Here is an 18,154-nt window from a genome sequence, read left to right as displayed (position 1 = left end):
AGTAGCAGTTCAGTTGGGTACAGTGGCTCATACCTGTAATCCCAGGATTTGGGGAGGGGGAGGCAAGAGGATTGCCTGAGCCCAGGGGTTCAAGACCAGCCTACGCAACTTGGCAAGACCTCGTCTCTACAATATATCAAAAATTAGCCAAGTGTGGTAGTGCATGCTTGTAGTTCCAGCTATTTGAAAGACTGAGATGGAAGGATTGCCTAAGCCCAGCTGGTCGAGGCTGTGGTGGCCATGAATGTGCCACTGCACTCCAGCCTGGGTGACAGAGACTCTGACTCAAAAAACGAAAACAAAAAAAAACCAATCAGTAGCATTTCTATATACTAACAACAAACTATCCAAAAAATAAATCAAACAAGCATTCCCACTTACAGAAGCATAATAAAGCTACAGTAATTTTTTTTTAAAGTATGGTACTGGTGTCAAGATAGACTAACAGAGTAATGAAATAGAACAAACTGCCCAGAAAATAACCAACACATTGATTTTCAATTTATTTCTTTTATAAAGGTGCAAAGGTAATTTGGTGACGAAAGGATAGTCTTTTTCCCAAATGGGACTAGGCAAATTGTATATCGATGTGTATATCAATGTGTATATCACCACTGCTGAAAGGTATTGTCATTGAAGTCTTCTCAGTGACGGATCCACAACTGCCTTTTGAGCATTAATATTGCCACCTGCCACTTCTGCGGGATCATGTATTCACCACCACTGAGGTACCATGGAAGCTTCTACTTCTCTGCCAAGTGCAGGATTGCCTGTCTTCCCCAGGGTTTCTGAAATGAGCAGAGGGAAGATACAACCACTGAAGAAGAGGTCAAAACTCAAGTGTCTACAGGGAATAGGTAAACGACACAAGTAAATGAGACAAGCCTGGAGGGAGTAAACTGAAGCGTTCTTGCTCCTTCCAGAAGTCCACTGTAGCCAGACCACCAAGTATTTTTTTTTTTAAGGCTAAAAATCTGTTTTATGTAAAATTTCATAATGTTTAAGTGTTGGTAACTAAATCAACATGTTTTGAACACTGTCCAGGATCAAATGACAAACTGCAAGCGTGTCCCAGGTCACTGATCTCAGTGTTCTACATGTTGGGACAGGTGAAGATTGAGAACAAACAAACTCCTAAGCTGTTTCCTCCTTTCCTGGCTCCTCTCCTAGAGACCCTGGGGGACTAATGGCTTTCTCCTGTCTCTAGAATAGCCCATTCCAAACAATCCCCATTAGGTGGAAGGAAACAGCTCAACAAGTTTGATCCCCTTCTGAGCCACCACTATACTGTCCCCTTAAACCAGGATTCTGCTTCCCCTTCTCTTTTCCTAACTCTGGCACGTCCTTCAGGGCTCAGTACATGCCACTTCTTTGAAATTCGAGTCCCTAATATCTGCTGCATGTCCCAATCCTGACACCTTCAACTGTGCTTCAATTTAGTTTTATTCATCTCCCCCAAGCTCCTGTAATAGGGCATGGATGGGATCTGAGATACTGCTGATCTCCAGGGCCTCATTCCATGTCTGGCAAAGAAATCGCTATGGAATGAACGACTGAACACACACATTCCAGCTCTTCATCTTCACCCCTAAGTGTCAAAGGTACAGACATAGCTTTGAAGGTGGCCTCTCACATGAACTTGCACTTAAAAAGAAATTGTGGTGTTTTCCCTAATGACACATCTTTTTTTTTTTTTTTGAGTTGGAGTCTCACTCTGTCACCCAGACTGGAGTGCAGTGGCCACTCCCGGCCACCGCAGCCTCGACCTGCTGGGCTCTGGCAATCCTTCCACCTCAGCCTTCCGAGTATTTGGAATTACAAGCACGTGCTACCACGCCCAGCTGATTTTTGATTTATTGTAGAGATGCGGTCTTGCCAAGTTGGCCAGGCGGGTCTCAAACCCGCAGGCTCAGGCAATCCACTCACCTCAGCCTCCCAAAGGCACGGAATTACAGGCTGAGCCACCGAGCCCGGCTGACACATATCTTTTGAAAAGACGTTCCCATAGAAAAATATTTTTTTAAAAAGGATTAAACAGAACAAAACATGAAAATCTCACTTTATTCTTTCCATTTTCACTTTACAGTCAATAGTTTGCTGAGCAATCTTCCCTTTCACTTTTTATGCATGTATGTACTTTATATAAATGTGTGTGTGCATATATATATTGCATCTTTTCATTGTTGTTTTAAACATACACAAGACCATACTCAAGTAATGTTCTGGCATTTGTTTTGTACCTTACATGCTGAAGCTCTTCCTGTAGCAATACATAGATCTTCACCTCAAACTTGTTTTTTTGTTTGTTTGTTTAATTGTTTTGAGGGTCTCTACCACTCAGACTGAAGTGCAGTGGGAAATCATGACTCACTGCAACCTTGACCTCCTGGATGCAGGCAATTCCTCAGCCTTGGCCTCCCAAGTACCTGGGACTATAGGTGTGTGCTATTACGCCTGTCTAATTTTTTGATTTTTTTGTAGAAACGAGGTCTTGCTATGTTGCCCAGGCTAATCTCAAATTCCTGGGCTAAATTAATTCTCCCACCTCAGCCTCCCAAAGTGCTGGGATTAGAGGCGTGAATCTACCATGCCTAGCCCTCAATATTCTTTTTAATAGCTACATAGAATTCTATAAGAGAGATGTACCACATTTTAGTTAACGGCTCTCCTCCTTAGGACATTTAAGCTACTAACTTATGTTTTTCAATTCACATTTCTATGCTTTAATTTTTTCCATAAAATATGGAATAAAAAGGTTAAAAACAAACAAAACTACCATCTCTCAAGAGCCGGCAGTGCAGTCTTCCTAACACATTGAAGGTGCCACTGTCCCTGGCACCTCCAATCTCAGCCACATCCTCCCATGGCTTTTCCTCTGCATGCAAGTCATGTACAACAGTTGTTTAACACCCTTCACCTGTGAATCCTGAGAGTATTTGACCCATTGCACCCCATCCTATCATTGGTCAAAAGGCTAATAATAATCACACCACAGGGTTACTGTATGAGGAGAAGAAGGCTGAGGTAACAGGCGGCCCAAGAAAACTGGAAACTGTAGAGGGAAGAGTACAAATCTCCTTTCTTCTCCTTCCTCTTCTGAGTCAGTCTCACACTGTCACCCAGACAAAGTGCAATGGCATAATCACCACAACCTCGACCTCCTGCGCTCAGGTGATCCTCCCTTTTCAGCCTCCCCAGTAGCTGGGATAACAGGAGCATGCCTGGCTATTTTTAAAAAGTTTTTTGTAGAGATGAGGTCTCACTATGCCACCCAGGCTGATCTCAAACTTCTGGGCTAAAGCAGAAGCCCTCCCTTCTCAGCCTCCTGCCTTGGCCTCCCAAAGTGGGGGATTGCAGGCATGAGCCACCACGCCTGGACCCGAATCGCCTTTATCTCACTTCTCAGATTTTAAATGTCAAGGTATGTGAGAATCACAATCACCTTGTTTTGATCCTGTCCTTGTGACTTCACCAAGAAGGCCCTGGAAATATTCAGAAAAGTAATACCAAAGGACATTTAATCTCCAGTAAATACAGAGTATACAACCTAGGAAAAAGTACAACCTCTCAGAACTGTAGCCTAACGTTAGGCTTGATGAAACTGCTGGGGCATGAATCCAAGGTTGCTGCACATTGATCATACCTGTTGAAGCTTTGGTGTTGTGCACTATAGGTCTCATGGGCCTGCTTTGATAGTGTAGACTACATGCACTTATTCATTCAGTTAGCCAATTCTGCTTACTTACCTTACTAAGACTTCAAAGGGGTTTTTTGCTGGGCACAGTGCTCATGTCTGTAATCCTAGCACTTTGGGTGGTGGAGGTGACAGGATTGCCTGAGCCCAAGGGTTCGAGACCAACTTGGGCAACTTGGTGAGACCTTATCTCTACAATAAATAAAAAAATTAGCAGGACATGGTAGCGCACACCTGTAGTTTCACTACTCAGGAGGCTGAGGTGGAAGGAACGCCTGAGCCCAGCAGGTCAAAGCTGGGTGACCGAGTAAGACTCTGACACACACACACACACACACACACACACACACACACACACACACACACACACAAATGGGAGTGGGGGGAGGGCATTTTTCTACCAGAATGGACATAATTTAAGTAGGATGGTTGACTTTTAGGAAGGCATAACACTATATATCTATATATACAGGCCTCAAGAAAGACTCATGCTGCTTCTGTTACTGGCTTCATTTAAGAAATATTTATTGAATACCTCTTTGTCTCTGGCGTACACTTTTATTAGATTACCTTGCACCCTAATTCAAATGTCACCTCCCTGTCAAGTTTTCCCAAAGCTCCCAGGCAAAATGAGTTTTTTTAAACTATAAATAAATTTACTTATTTACTCATTTATAGTTTATGTTTCCTTGTGCCAAAAAAAAAAAAGAATTCAGACCAATGTTACATACCATTATAAAGAAATGATTTTGTGACTGGAAGAGCTTTTTTTATAACACTAATATCAGCATAATAAAAGTCACTATCTGTCTCCCCAAGTGGGTCACAAACTTTATGAGGGGAGATTGTATTTTGTTCATCCTTAAATCCCAATGCATGTAGGTGTTCAGAAAATGAATCCAGACACACATATATTTGTAAACACCAAGTGAATGTTATTCCTAAAAGTAGTACCTTGGGACAGAGTGCAGTTTTCAATAATGCTGACACTACAAAAAGTTCCTTCAAAATTTGAAATTATCTTCAGAACAAGTCTCAAAAGCGCATAAGAGAACAAGAGAGATTATTTTAACTTGCTTTTCATTTCCCCCCAAAACACTTTATTCTCCAAAACTGATTATAAATGTATTTAGACATTTCCAAAAGTCAAAGTCCTCCTCAATGGAGGAGGTATCAATCTTATTGTTTAAAAGGCATAAAATATGTAAACATCTTACTCTTGTCCTGCCACAGCGATTCCATTGCCATGCCTCCCCGCACCTGTGCCCCCAAACCACTTTGATTTAGAGATTTCAGTTCAAACCGCAACTCTGTCACTTGTTATCTATTTAAATGTGGGCAAATTATCTGAGCTCTTTCTTTTTTTTTTTTGAGTTGGAGTCTCACTCTGTCGCCCAGAATGGAGTGCAGTGGCCGCTCCCGGCCACCGCAGCCTCGACCTGCTGGGCTCCGGCGATCCTTCCGCCTCAGCCTTCCGAGTAGCCAGAATTACAGACGCGCGCTACCACGCCCGGCTGATTTTTTGATTTATTGTAGAGATGAGGTCTCGCCGCGGGTCTCAAACCCGCGGGCTCAGGCAATCCACTCACCTCAGCCTCCCAAAGGCGCGGGATTACAGGCTGAGCCACCGAGCCCGGCTGAGCTCTTTCTTTGAGACTCACTTTCCTAATCTGTGAAATAGTGATCGTAGGAGTCAATGTATTTAGATCACTGTGCTAAGTATTTTAAATAATTAGTTAATTGATTTTAATTGACAATTAAAATGTTTCTTATTAATTTTACATATATATATATATATATATATATTTTTTTTTTTTTTAAGTTGGAGTCTCACTCACTCTGTCGCCCAGGCTAGAGTGCAGTGGCATGCTCATGGTCCCTGCAGCCTAAATCTGCTGGGCTCAGAAGATCCTTTCACCTCAGTCTTCCAAGTAGCTGAAAATACAGGTGCATGCCACCATGACTGGCTAATATTTTGATTTATTGTAGAGATAAGGTCTTGCCAAGTTGCTCAAGCTGGTCTTAAACCCTTGGGTTTAAGTCCAGTTATCTTGTCTCCACCTCCCAAAGTGCTGGGATTACAGGTGTGAGCCACCATGCCTGACTATTATTAGTAATATCTTTGATTGACAAATTATGATTGTATGCACTTATGGGTACAATGTGATGTTTCACTGTATGAATACAATGTGGCATGATTAAATCAAACTAATTAACATATCATTTTTTGAAGGTGAGATATTTTAAATTTACTCTCTTTAATTACTTTGAAATATACAATACATTATTATTGACTATAGCCAGCAGTGCAATAGATGGTAAAACCTATTCTCTCTGTCTTTCTGAAACGTTGCACCCTTTGATCAACAAATGTCCCTTCCCTCCTTTCTCCCAACCCCAGAGTCTGGTAACCACCATTCCACTCTCTAGTTCTAATTTTTTTTTTACTTTTTTTAGATTCCACATGAGTGAGATCATGTGGTATTTGTCTTTCTGTGCCTGGCTTATCTCACTTAGCATAATGTCCTCCAGATTCATCCACGTTATCACAAATGACAGGATTTCTCCCCTTTTGGCTGAGTAGTTTTCCATGGTGTATATAAATATACCATATTTTCTTTATCTGTTCATCCACCAATAAACACTTAGGTTGATTCCATATTTGGAATTGTGAGTAGGGCAGCAGTGAACACAGGAGCACAAACATCCCTTCAACGTAGTGATTTCCTTTCCTCTGGGTGTATACCCAGGAATGGAATTACTGTATCCTATGATAGCTCTATTTTAGTTTTTTTGAGGAACCTCTCTACTATTTTCCATAATGGCTGGAAATTAACTTACATTCCCACTGACAGTATACAAGAGTTTCCTTTTCTGTATTCACATCTTTGCCAACACTTACCTTTCCTCTTCTTGATAAAAGCCATTCTAACAGCTAGGAGGTGATATCCCATTGTGATTCTAATTTGCGTTTTCCTGATGATTAGTGGTGCTGAGACTTTTTTCATGCATCTGTTGGCCATGTGTCTGTCTTGTTTCGAGAAGTGTCTGTTCAGATTCTTTGCCCATTTTTTGATGAGGTGATTTGTTTTCTTGCTATTGAGTTGTTACATTCCACGTTCCTTGTGTGTTTAGGATATTAACCCCTTATCAAGATGCATGGTTTGCGAATCTTTTCTCCTGTTCCACGGGCTATCTCTTCTCCGTACTGATTCTTTCCTTTAATGTGCAGAACTATCACATTGCTGCCATCACATTTCTCTACTTTTGCTTTTGTTGCCTGGGTTTTCGGAGTCATATCCAAAAAGTTATTGCTCAGACAGACATAAACATTTTATGATACTAACTCAATTAATGCTTTAGCCATGGTCTTATGTAGATATGTGCCTGTGCATTCTACATCCTATTTTACCCTAAGTTCTCACTTCTTCATGGCATTTATGCAAAATGACATGACATGAGGTGATAATCTGCTTTTTCTCCCAACACCTACTGACTCATTCTTTTGGCATCTGATATGGGTTGAGTTGTGTCTCCTTAAAATTCACATGTTGAGATCCTAACCATTTTACCTCAGAATGTGTATTTAGAGGTCTTTTAAAAAGAAATTAAATTAAAATGCAGAGAGGGAAGCTTTAATCCAAAGACAGGTACCCTTGTAAGAAGAGAAAATCTGGATACAGACACATATGGGGGAAGACCACAGGGAGAAGATAGGCATATACAAGTCAAGGAGAGTTGCCTCAGAAAGAGCCAACGCTGCTGACACCTTGATCTCAGACTTCAAGCTTCTAGACTGTGGTAAAAATAAATGTCTGTATTTTAAGTCACTCCATCCCTGGTATTTGTTATGGGAACCTTGGTGCTATGGTTTGAATGTGTCCCCCGAAATTTGTTGGTTGGACACTTAATCCCCAATGCAATAGGGTTGAGAGGAAAAACCTTTAAGAGATCATTTAAGAGGCTCTGTCCTCATGAATGAATTAGTGCCACTATCCAGGAGTGGGTTAGTTATTGAGGGAGTGGGTTCCTGATAAAAGGATGAGCTTGGCCCTCTTCCTGCTATTTCTCAAGTGCTCTCTAGCCTTGTTATGCCTTCTGCCGTGTTAAGATATAGCAAGAAGGCCCTTACAAGATGCTGCACCCCAACCTTAGACTTCCCAACCTATAGAAGTGTAAGAAATAAGTCTCTGGCCTTGATAAATCACCCAGTCTCAAGTATTCTAACAGACCAAAACAGACTAAGACATGTAGAAAACAAAGACAGCATCTCCTAGTCAAATTTCAAGGAAAGAAAATCTGACGGGTCCAAATTAATGGTCATGGTCGCTGGTGGGTGAGGCTCTCAGAGCGGGCAACCCTATCATCTGACCTATAGATGAGTTCATTTGATCAGGTGCCCAATCCTTGGCCAATCAGCTTTGACCAGGGGAAAGGGAGGAGAGGGGAAGGGGCTCATGTTGACACCGTGGCAATTTATATTCAGGACAGCACCCTTGTCAAGGTGGTGTAAACTTACAACACCTTAGATTACAAAGAGGCTGTGGGCTTGGGCTTCTGCCTGTATTTGGAGTTTCTTTCTAAGAACTAAGGCAGAGATGCTAAAACACACCAGGGTGACCTCCTGTCACTTGTTCACTGCTATGTTTCAAGCCCCTAGAAGTGACTGGCACCTGGTAAGCACTCAAATAGCATATGTTAAATAATGGATGACTAGAGCCCTTCCTAAAAGAGGCAGTTCCAAGTATAAGCAACCTTGAACTAGTCTCTCTATGACTTTGGTCAGGAAAGACATCCGCTGCCACGAAACATACCCAAGGAATGTTTTGCCCTTAGCAGAGTCCTCTCAGTTTCTCTCTTTGCACATGGAATGAGAAAATCCTGGATGAGAGTGCTGACAAGGAGACTTAGAGAGGAGGCCGGAGCTCCCTCTAGGGGCCAAAATGAAGCATCCTCAGAAACTAGCCCTGGCTCTGAAGGTACTCTACTTAAGAAGTTTTTTTGACGACATCACGGGAACAATCTCACAGTTACAGATGAAACGCTTTTTTGATTACACAGTCATCCTGCACATATTAAGTGATTATTACATACCAGGCACTGTGTAAGTTACAAGTGTTGGAACATTGAGACTGAAATTACCTTTTTTTCCTTTTTTTGAGTTGGGGGTCCCATTCTGTTGCCCAGGCTAGAGTGTAGTGATGTGATCATGGCTCACTACAGCCTCGACCTCCTGGGCTCAGGAAATCCTCAGTTTCCTGAGTAGCTGGGACTATAGGCGAGTGCCCCCACTCTTGGCTTTTGATTTTTTTATAGAGATGAAGTCTCATTATGTTGCTCACTCTAGTCTTGAGAATGTCTAGGCTCAAGTGATCCTCCTGCCTCAGCCTTCTAAAGCGCTGAAATTACAGGTGTGAGCCACTGCACATGGCTGTACATTATATTTTTTATAGTATGTTAGAATCAAATTGAACCTCAAAAGGTATCTAGTTCCACCACTGAGAAATTTCTGAAATCTTCAAATTACATAAACACTTTTAACAATCAAGATCCCAGCAGATATTTTTGTTTTTGCATTTTTTTTTTTTTTTTTTTTTTTTTTTTGAGTTGGAGTCTCACTCTGTCGCCCAGACTGGAGTACAGTGGCTGCTCCTGGCCACCGCAGCCTCGACCCACTGGGCTCCGGCGATCCTTCCACCTCAGCCTTCCAAGTAGCCGGAATTACAGGCATGCGCTACCACACCTGGTTGATGTTTTTGATTTATTGTAGAGATGAGGTCTCGCTGCCCAGGCAGATCTCAAACCCGCGGGCTCAGGCAATCCACTCACCTCAGCCGCCCAAAGGCGCGGGATTACAGGCTGAGCTCACCGAGCCCGGCTGTTTTTGCATTGTTAATACATACATGTGTAAGTTCTTTGCAATCAGCTTTCTTAGGTAGCCAGGGCAGAAAGTGCTAATTTTCAAGTGTCTTCTCTAAAATGTAATTCTACAGAAAAAGCAAACACATTTATCATGGTCCTCCTCAAATGTGTGCCCATCTTCTTTTTTTTTTATGGTATGCAACATGATAGGGTTTTCAATTTAATTTAATTTTATTAGAGAGATGTGGGGTACAAGTAAGGATTAATTACACAAGTAGGCTGTATGCAGATGAAGTCTGGGCCTCCAACTGGCCCTCACTTCCCCTGGTAAAGGACCAGGCACTCTTTGTGTTGTTATGTCCTCCCCTTCCCTTTCTCCTTCCCCTGGCAGTGTCCAGCAACTGCTGCTCCCTCCCTTGTGCTAATATGACTAAAGTTCAAGTCCCGTTTATGGGTGAGAACATGCAGTATTCAGTTCTTTGCTTCTGTGACAGATCACTAAGTGTGAAGGTCTCCAACTCCATCCAATTTGCTGCAAAGTCCATGATTCTGTTCTTCTCTATGGCTGCATAATACTTCATCATGAATCTATACCACATTTTCTTTATCCAGTCCACTTTCATTGAGCAATATGTTTGTACATGTTTTTGACAATGTGAATAGTGCGGCAATAAGCATGCGTGTGCAGGTGTCTTTTTTGTAGGATGATTTATGTTCCTCTGGGTATATTCCCAGGAGAGGGATTGCTGGATTGTATGGAAGATCAATTTTTAGTTCTTTTAGGAATCACCACACTGCTTTCCATAGAGGTTGAACTTGCTTGCACTTCCATCAACAGTGTAGAAGTGTACTCTTTTCTCTACACTCATGCCACCATATGTTGTTTTTTTGACTTTTTAAAAATATATATTTTATTTTAAAGATGTGTAGTACAATTCAGGATTAGGTATGCAAGTGGACATCATACAGGTAAAGCTTGGGCCTCCCTTTGGTCCCCACTTTGCCTGGTTTGAGTTCAGTACCCTTATTGATATTGTGACCGCCTCCCCAAGCCCAGCAGTATCCCACTACTGCCAATCCCTTTTTTATAGTATTATGGTAAATGTTCAGGGTATGCTTATGAGTTCTGACTTCTTAGTAATAGCCATCTTTAGCAGAGTTAGTAGTATCTCATTGCAGTTTTGATTTGCATTTCTCTCATGATCAAATCTAAATGAATCAAAGACCTAAATGTAAAACCTCAAACTATAAGAATCCTAGAAGACAGTATAGGAAGCATTCTTATGCACATCGAATTTAAAACGGATTCTTGACCAAATCCCCAATATCAAATGCCATAAAAGCTAAGATAGACAAGTGGGACCTCATCAAACTGAAAAGCCTTTGCACAGCAAAATAAACCATCAAGAGAATGGAGAAACAACACACAGAACAGAAAAAAATTTGCAAATTATGTATGTTGAAAAGGAATAACATCTAGGATCTACAAGGAACTCAAATGAACTGAAAGAAAAAAAACAACCCTATTAAAAAGTGGGCAAGGAGCCAGGCTCGGTGGCTCAGCCTGTAATCCCACGCCTTGGGAGGCTGAGGTGAGTGGATTGCCTGAGCGCGGGTTCGAGACCCGCCTGGGCAACTTGGTGAGACCTCATCTCTACAATAAATCAAAAAAATTAGCCGGGTGTGGCAGCGCGCGCCTGTAGTTCCAGATACTTGGAAGGCTGAGGCAGAAGGATCGCTGGAGCCCAGCAGGTTGAGGCTGCGGTGGCCAGGAGCAGCCACTGCACTCCAGTCTGGGCGACAGAGTGAGACTCTAACTCAAAAAAAAGTGGGCAAGGTACATGAACAGTCACTTCTCAAAAGATGATATAGCCGGGCTTGGTGGCTCAGTCTGCAATCCCAGCACTTTGTGAGGCTGAAGTGAGTGAATTACCTGAGCCTGTGGGTTCGAGACCCACCCAGGGAACTTGGCGAGACCTCATCTCTACAATAAAGTAAAAAATTAGCCAGGCGTGGTAGCGCACGCCTGTAGTTCTAGCTACTTGGAAGGCTGAGGCAGAAAGATTGCCAAAACCCAGCAGGTCGAGGCTGCGGTGGCTGGGAGCGTGCCACTGCACTCCAGTCTGGGTGACAGAGTGAGACTCCAACTCAAAAAAAAGAAAAAAAAAATGACATACAAGAAGTCACATAAAAATGTGGTCCCCCATGAAAAAATGCTAACCTGTCTGCCCATTTTCTGTTCATTGCTCCTGGAGACCAAAGTCAGACAAAGGGAGTGAGAAAAGTAAGCAGCACACATACCAGCTGTAGCCATTTATATCTTACATGCCAGCTTCCACTCTCCCTTCTTCTGATGGTATCCAGTTTTTTCCTTGGGAAACACCTCTTACCCATTCTCTACTCACATGGTTCAAGTGAAGTTCGCTCCACTACCAGAGCTGGGCATGCGAGTCTGAACTTGCCAGACATACTGATGACCTCCACAACTGGTACAGGATGTGCACATTCTTGGAGACTTGCTGGGACAAGAGAGAGATGAGCTTTTTTCTGTTGGGTCTTTAAACTACAACCTCTGGGAGGCCACCAACTGGAGACCATCAACAGAGAATAAAACCAGAATGAAGAAAAGCAGATGTGAGAAATGGATCTGGAGAGTAGTCTGAATGAAATCAAACACATGGATCCAACTGCGACTGGAGCTAAACCTATCCTAGGACCATTAGTTTATGCAGCCCATTAAAATCTACTTTTTAGAAGCCAACTTTCTGTCACTTGCACCCATAAGTGTCTTGACTGATGCAGTTTCCATTCTTCACCAGCTCCTATTCTGTGGCTTGCTCCTGTACTGGGTCCTAGTCACCTAAACCCAGCCCATTCGTTTTCAACCTAAACTCACATTATCACCAGGGTAATGGGATGCTTCTAAGCACATATTCTTGTTTATAATATGATCACTATCTTGGAAAGTAAATCCAATTAGTAAATGTATGGTTAGCTGAATAAACTTCACTTCTGCTAACTAGATGTTTTGTGGGCAAAGCAAATGACAGACTAACCTGACCTGAAATTCAATTTGACTTCTCAGTAAATGGTAGATAGAGCATGATAAGATACATAAATAGAATGGTTGCTATGAATGTGTGTGTGAGAGAGAGAGAGAGAATTTTAAAATGTTAAATTTGCAGTGTGATCAAGAATATCCAAGAATAATTGGATTTGGACTCAGGATAGGTCAGAATAGGTCACAAAGATGTTAGATTCCTTCTTTGATAACATGAAAGATCTCTAGACATTTTGGAGAGAAATAAAGAAATTAGTCATTGAAAGAATTTCCAAAATAACTACAGAAGCTGATTATCACAAAAACCCTAGTATGTTTGCCTTTCTTCAACAAACATGTGTTCTGTGTTTACGCATACTAGGGACAGTGCTTAGGCAACAGAGATTCAGGAGTGAACAGAGCAGAGAAAATGTCTGACAAAATCTCACAAAATCCTTCAAAATCACAGCCATAATTCAAAAAATAAAATTACGGGCTGCAGACACCATCAGAAGAAAATAGTAGCAAAGGCACTTCCACACTTGGGCACTTCCCAACTTTCCCAGGTCCCACTAGGGCTGTGGAAATGCTAGTTCTCTGCCAACCCAGGATCAGGCTCTGTGGCTGCCGTGAGAAGAATTCCAGGAAGCAACTCAGAAATGAAGAAAGTGAAGCTAAATTAAACTAAAATTTCTAGAAACCTCAGGAAGTAAAGAAGGAAAACTCAGCCACAGAACCAGAAGAATCATCAGACTAGTTTAGTAACTCTTGGAGTGGTCAGGAAGTCAAGAGCTTCCTAGAAGAATGAGGAGCTTTTGACCTTGAAGAATTGTGGAAGAAGAATCACGAATGGTTGAAAGCAATTGCCCAGCGTCTCAAGAAGAGGGGCTTTAAGAGGAGCTGGCAGAAGTGTCTGCTGATGGTCAAGAGTGCAAGACTTCCATCAGACTACTCAGGAGGCCAGCCAGAGATCGAGGAACCAGTCCTGTCCTCATGGGGAGATCTCATGCAGGATTCTGCTCCCTGTGCAGACATCATCATACTCCCCCTCCTGAGTTCCAGCCATCCCCATCCACCTTGAATGACTGCTATGGGCTCCTCACCCCCAGAGCCATGTGTAGAGTCCTCAGGTGCCCAGATGGGAACCCTGGAACATGAACCCTCCATGATCAACTTCATGCCTGTCTCCTAACTTTTCCTCAGTAGAGTTGTCACCCTCTGGTTTAGATTCCAGAGATTTGGATCCATATCCTGAGTTTGGAGACAGTTAGAACCTGGGTCCTGATGATCTACAATGACCCCAATGCAATTGAGAATAAAATGTGAAGTAAATGAAAAAAAAAAAAAGCATTAGTCTGGGCACAGTGGCTCACATCTGTAATCCCAGCACTTTGGGAGGCAGAGGCGAGAGGATTGCCTGAATGCAGGAGTTCGAGGTCAACCTGGGCAATGTGGTGAGACTTGCTACTGTAACAGCTCTTAAGATGTTTATACATTTTTTTTAGGCACCCGTGGTGTGATTTTCTTAGGAGTGCAGTTGCTCTTAGAGTTATTTTTGCCATAATCCACATAAATTTACAAGAATGTAGTTTTCTTCTCTTTTTTCAGTTATGTGGTATGATTTGAAATACTTGAAAAATTCTGGTCTTTCCCCAAAAATGTGCTCTATCCGTGACCTTCCCAGTTTTAACTGACGACAACTGCACCCTTCCAATTGCTCAAACCAAAAACTTTATTTTTAAATTGTTCTTAAATTTTAGTTTAGATTCAAGGGGTACATATGCAGGATTGATATATGGACACATTGCGTGATGGAAGATTTGGGCTTCTCTTGAACCTGTCGCCCAGGCAGGTAAGCACAGCACTCATTGGGTAATTTTTCAGCCCTTACCCTCCTGCCTTCCTCCCTCCCCACTTTGGGAGTCCTCATTGTCTTTTGTTCCCATCCTTATACCTTAAACCAGTGTTTAGCTCCCACATATAAGGGAGAACACGTGGTATACGATTTTCTGTTGCTGCGTTAATTTGCTTAGAATAATTTGATGCAACCATGATGCTGAAAAAGACATTTCATTCTTTTTTATGGTTGTTTAGTATTCCATGGTGTATATGTGCCACATTGTCATTACCAGCCCACCAATGATGGGTACCTAGGTTGGTCCCATGTTTTTGCTGTTGTGGGTAGTGCTCCAACAAACAAACAAAGACAGGTGTTTTTTTGGTAGAATGATTTATGCTTCTTTGGGTAGGTACCCAGGAGTGGGATTGCTAGCTGAATGATAGATTTATTTTTAGTTCTTTGAGAAATCTCCAAACTGCTTTCCACAGGAGCTGTACTATCTTACATTCCTACAAACAGTGAATGAGCATGTCCTTTTCTCTGCAAACTCACCATCTGTTTTTTGTTTGTTTGATTTTTACTTTTTGATAGTAGCCATTCTAACTGAGTGCAGTGGCTCATACCTGTAATCCCAGCACTTTGGGAAGCCGAGGCAAGAGGATTGCCAGAGCCCAAGGGTTCGAGACCAGCCTGGGTAACTTGGCAAGACCTTGTCTCTACAATAAATAAAGAAATTAGCTGAGCATGGTGGCGTGTGCCTGTAATTCCAGCTACTTGGAAGGTTGGGGCAGAGGGATCACCTGAGTACAAGAGGTCAAGGCTGCGGTAGATGTGAACGTGCCACTGCACTCCAACCTGGGTGGCAGAATGAGATTCTGATTCAAAAAAAAAAAATAGCCACTCTGGTGTGAGATGTTATCTCATTGTGGTTTCAATTTGCATCTCTTTGTTGGTTAGTGATGATGAGCACTTTTTCATGTTTGGCCACTTGAATATCTTCCTTTTAGAAGAGTCTGTTAATGTCCTTTGCACACTTGTTAATAAGGTTGTTTGTTTGTTTTCCTGTCAACTCATTTAAGTTCTTTATAGACTCTGGATATTAGTCCTTTTTTGGATGTATAGTTTGCAAATACTTTCCTTAATTCTGTAGGTTGTCTATTTACTTTGATCATGATTTCATTTGCTGTGCAGAATCTCTTTCATTTAATTAGGTCCCACTTGCAGATTTTTGTTTTTGCAGCATTGGCTCTTGAGGACTGAGTCATGAATTCATTGTGTAGGCTGATGTTCTAAAGAGTGTTTCCTAGGCTTTCTTCTATGATTTTTATAGTTTGAAGTATTATATGTAAGTCATGAATCCCTCTTGAGTTAATTTTTTGTATGGTGAAAGGAAGGGGTCCAGCTTCACTCTTCTGTATATGATTAGCTAGTTTTCCCAGCACCACTTATTAAATAGGGTGTCCTTTCCTAAGCGTTTATTTCTGCTGACCTTGTCAAAGATCAATTGGTTGTAGGTCAGTGGTTTTACTTCTGGGTTCTCAGTTCTGTTCCATTGGTCTGTGTCTACTTTTATACCAGTACTGTGCCTTTTAGTTACTATAGCCTTATAGCAGAGTTTGAAGTCTAGCAATATGATGCCTCCAGCTGTGTTCTTTTTGCTTAGGATTACTTGGGCAGTTTTGGCTCTTTTCTTTGTTTCCATATGAATTTAAGTATTGTTTTTGCTTGATCTGTGAAAAAAATGCTGGTAATTTGACAGGGATTGCATTCAATATATAGATTACTTTGGGCAGCATGTGTTCTTGATTTGGTTCTCAGCTTGAATGTTGTAGGTGTATAGAAATACTACTGATTTTTTTTTTCTTGAGTTGGAGTCTCACTCTGTCACCCAGACTAGAGTACAGTGGCATGCTCCCAGCCACCACAGCCTCGACCTCCTGGGCTCCAGCGATCCTTCCGCCTCAGCCTTCCAAGTAGCTGGAACTACAAGCACGTGCTACCACACCCAGCTAAATTTTTGTTTATTGTAGAGACGAGGTCTTGCCAAGTTGCCTCGGCTGGTCTTGAACCCACGAGTTCAGGCAATCCACTCACCTCAGTCTCCCAAAATGCTGGAATTACAGGCTAAGCCACCTAGCCCAGCCAATACTAATTTTTGAGCATGGTTTTGTATTCCAAGACTTTAGAAGTCATTCCTTAGTGCTAAGAGTATTTTGGCAGAATCTTTAGGTTTCTAGATATAGAATCATATCATCTGAAAGAGAGATGATTTAACTTCCTCTTTTCCTGTTTGGATACCTTTTATTTCTTTCTTTCGCCAGAATGCTCTGGCTAGGAATTTCAGTACTGTGTTGAAGAGGAGTGGTACCAAAAACCTTAGAGTCATCTTTAACTCTTCGCTTTCCTTTCCACTCTGTTAGTAAGTTAAATCATATCCCTTAAAGACATTTGTTGAAGTTCTAACCCCTGGTGCCTCAGAATGTGACAGTATTTAGAAGAAACGAGAAAAGATTTCCCTACAGGATTGGAGAGAGCATGGCTCTGCCAACACCTTGATTTCTAACTTCCGGTAGGGTCATCACAGATGGACTTAGTTAAGTTAGGCTGTGATCATACTGGAGTAGAGTGGGCCTCTAGCCCAATATGACTGATGTCCTTATAAGCAGTGGAAAAGGGACACAGAGACATAGACACATCCAGGGATACTACTATGTAACTCCAGAGGCAGAGACTGAAGTATTGCTGTAACAAGTCAAGGAACTGCAACACATACAGAGGAATGCCAAGGAACACTGGCCACCACCAGAAGCTAGGAAGTGGCAAGGAAGGATTCTCCCCTACAGGTTTAGCGAGAGCATGGCTCTGTCTTGATTCCAGACTTCCAACTTCTAGAACTGTGAGACAATAAATTTCCTTTTTAAACCATTCATTTTTCAGTATTTTTAATGACAACTCTAGGAAACAAATACAATCCTCCAAACTACTGGTAAACAAGTCTTGTTGGCACTACCTTGGATGTATATCCAGAATAAGACAACTTCACACTGTGTCCACTCACCCACTTGTAATGACCTCCACACTGCACACTGGTCTCCTAACTCCACTTGTGTCCCCAGCAAGAGTCTACTTTTAGCATGAAAGCCAGAGTGATAACATCTGAGTCAGATTGTGTCACTTTCTGCTTTGCCTGCAATGGTTCTCCATTTCACTCTGAGTAAAATCTAGAGACCTCACAATGTCTTATGTGGTCACTCCTCCCTTCGCTAAAGCACCAATCTCTATCCTGTAGCCTCCACTTCTACCTAGAGTCAGCCTCTCTCATTCTCTCTCTCTCCCCTCTTCCCCCCGCCCCATTTAGCCACAATGACCTCTCAACAGTTCCTCAGAGCCTTTGCATTGAATGTTCCCTCAGCCTAGAGCACCCTTGCCCTAGATATCCAGGTATCTTGCTCCCTCGCAACCATTTCTGCTGAAATGTCATCTTCTCAAAACAGTGTACCTTGATATTTAATAGCACAAGCTTTCTACACTCTCAGTCTCCCTTTCCTTGTCTACTTACATTTTCTTCATGGTATTTATATTATATAACCTAGTTATTAAATGTGTTTATTGTCCATCTTCTGTCTCCCCTTCTCCAAAAGAACTTAAAAGTTCCACATAAGCCAGGCTCGGTGGCTCAGGCTGTAATCCCGCACCTTTGGGAGGCTGAGGTGAGTGG

This window comes from Carlito syrichta, unplaced genomic scaffold (assembly GCF_000164805.1).
Source record: "Carlito syrichta isolate Samal-C Ts95f unplaced genomic scaffold, Tarsius_syrichta-2.0.1 Scaffold305720, whole genome shotgun sequence".
NCBI classification, from domain to species: domain Eukaryota; kingdom Metazoa; phylum Chordata; class Mammalia; order Primates; family Tarsiidae; genus Carlito; species Carlito syrichta.
This window is presented reverse-complemented; position numbering follows the sequence as displayed.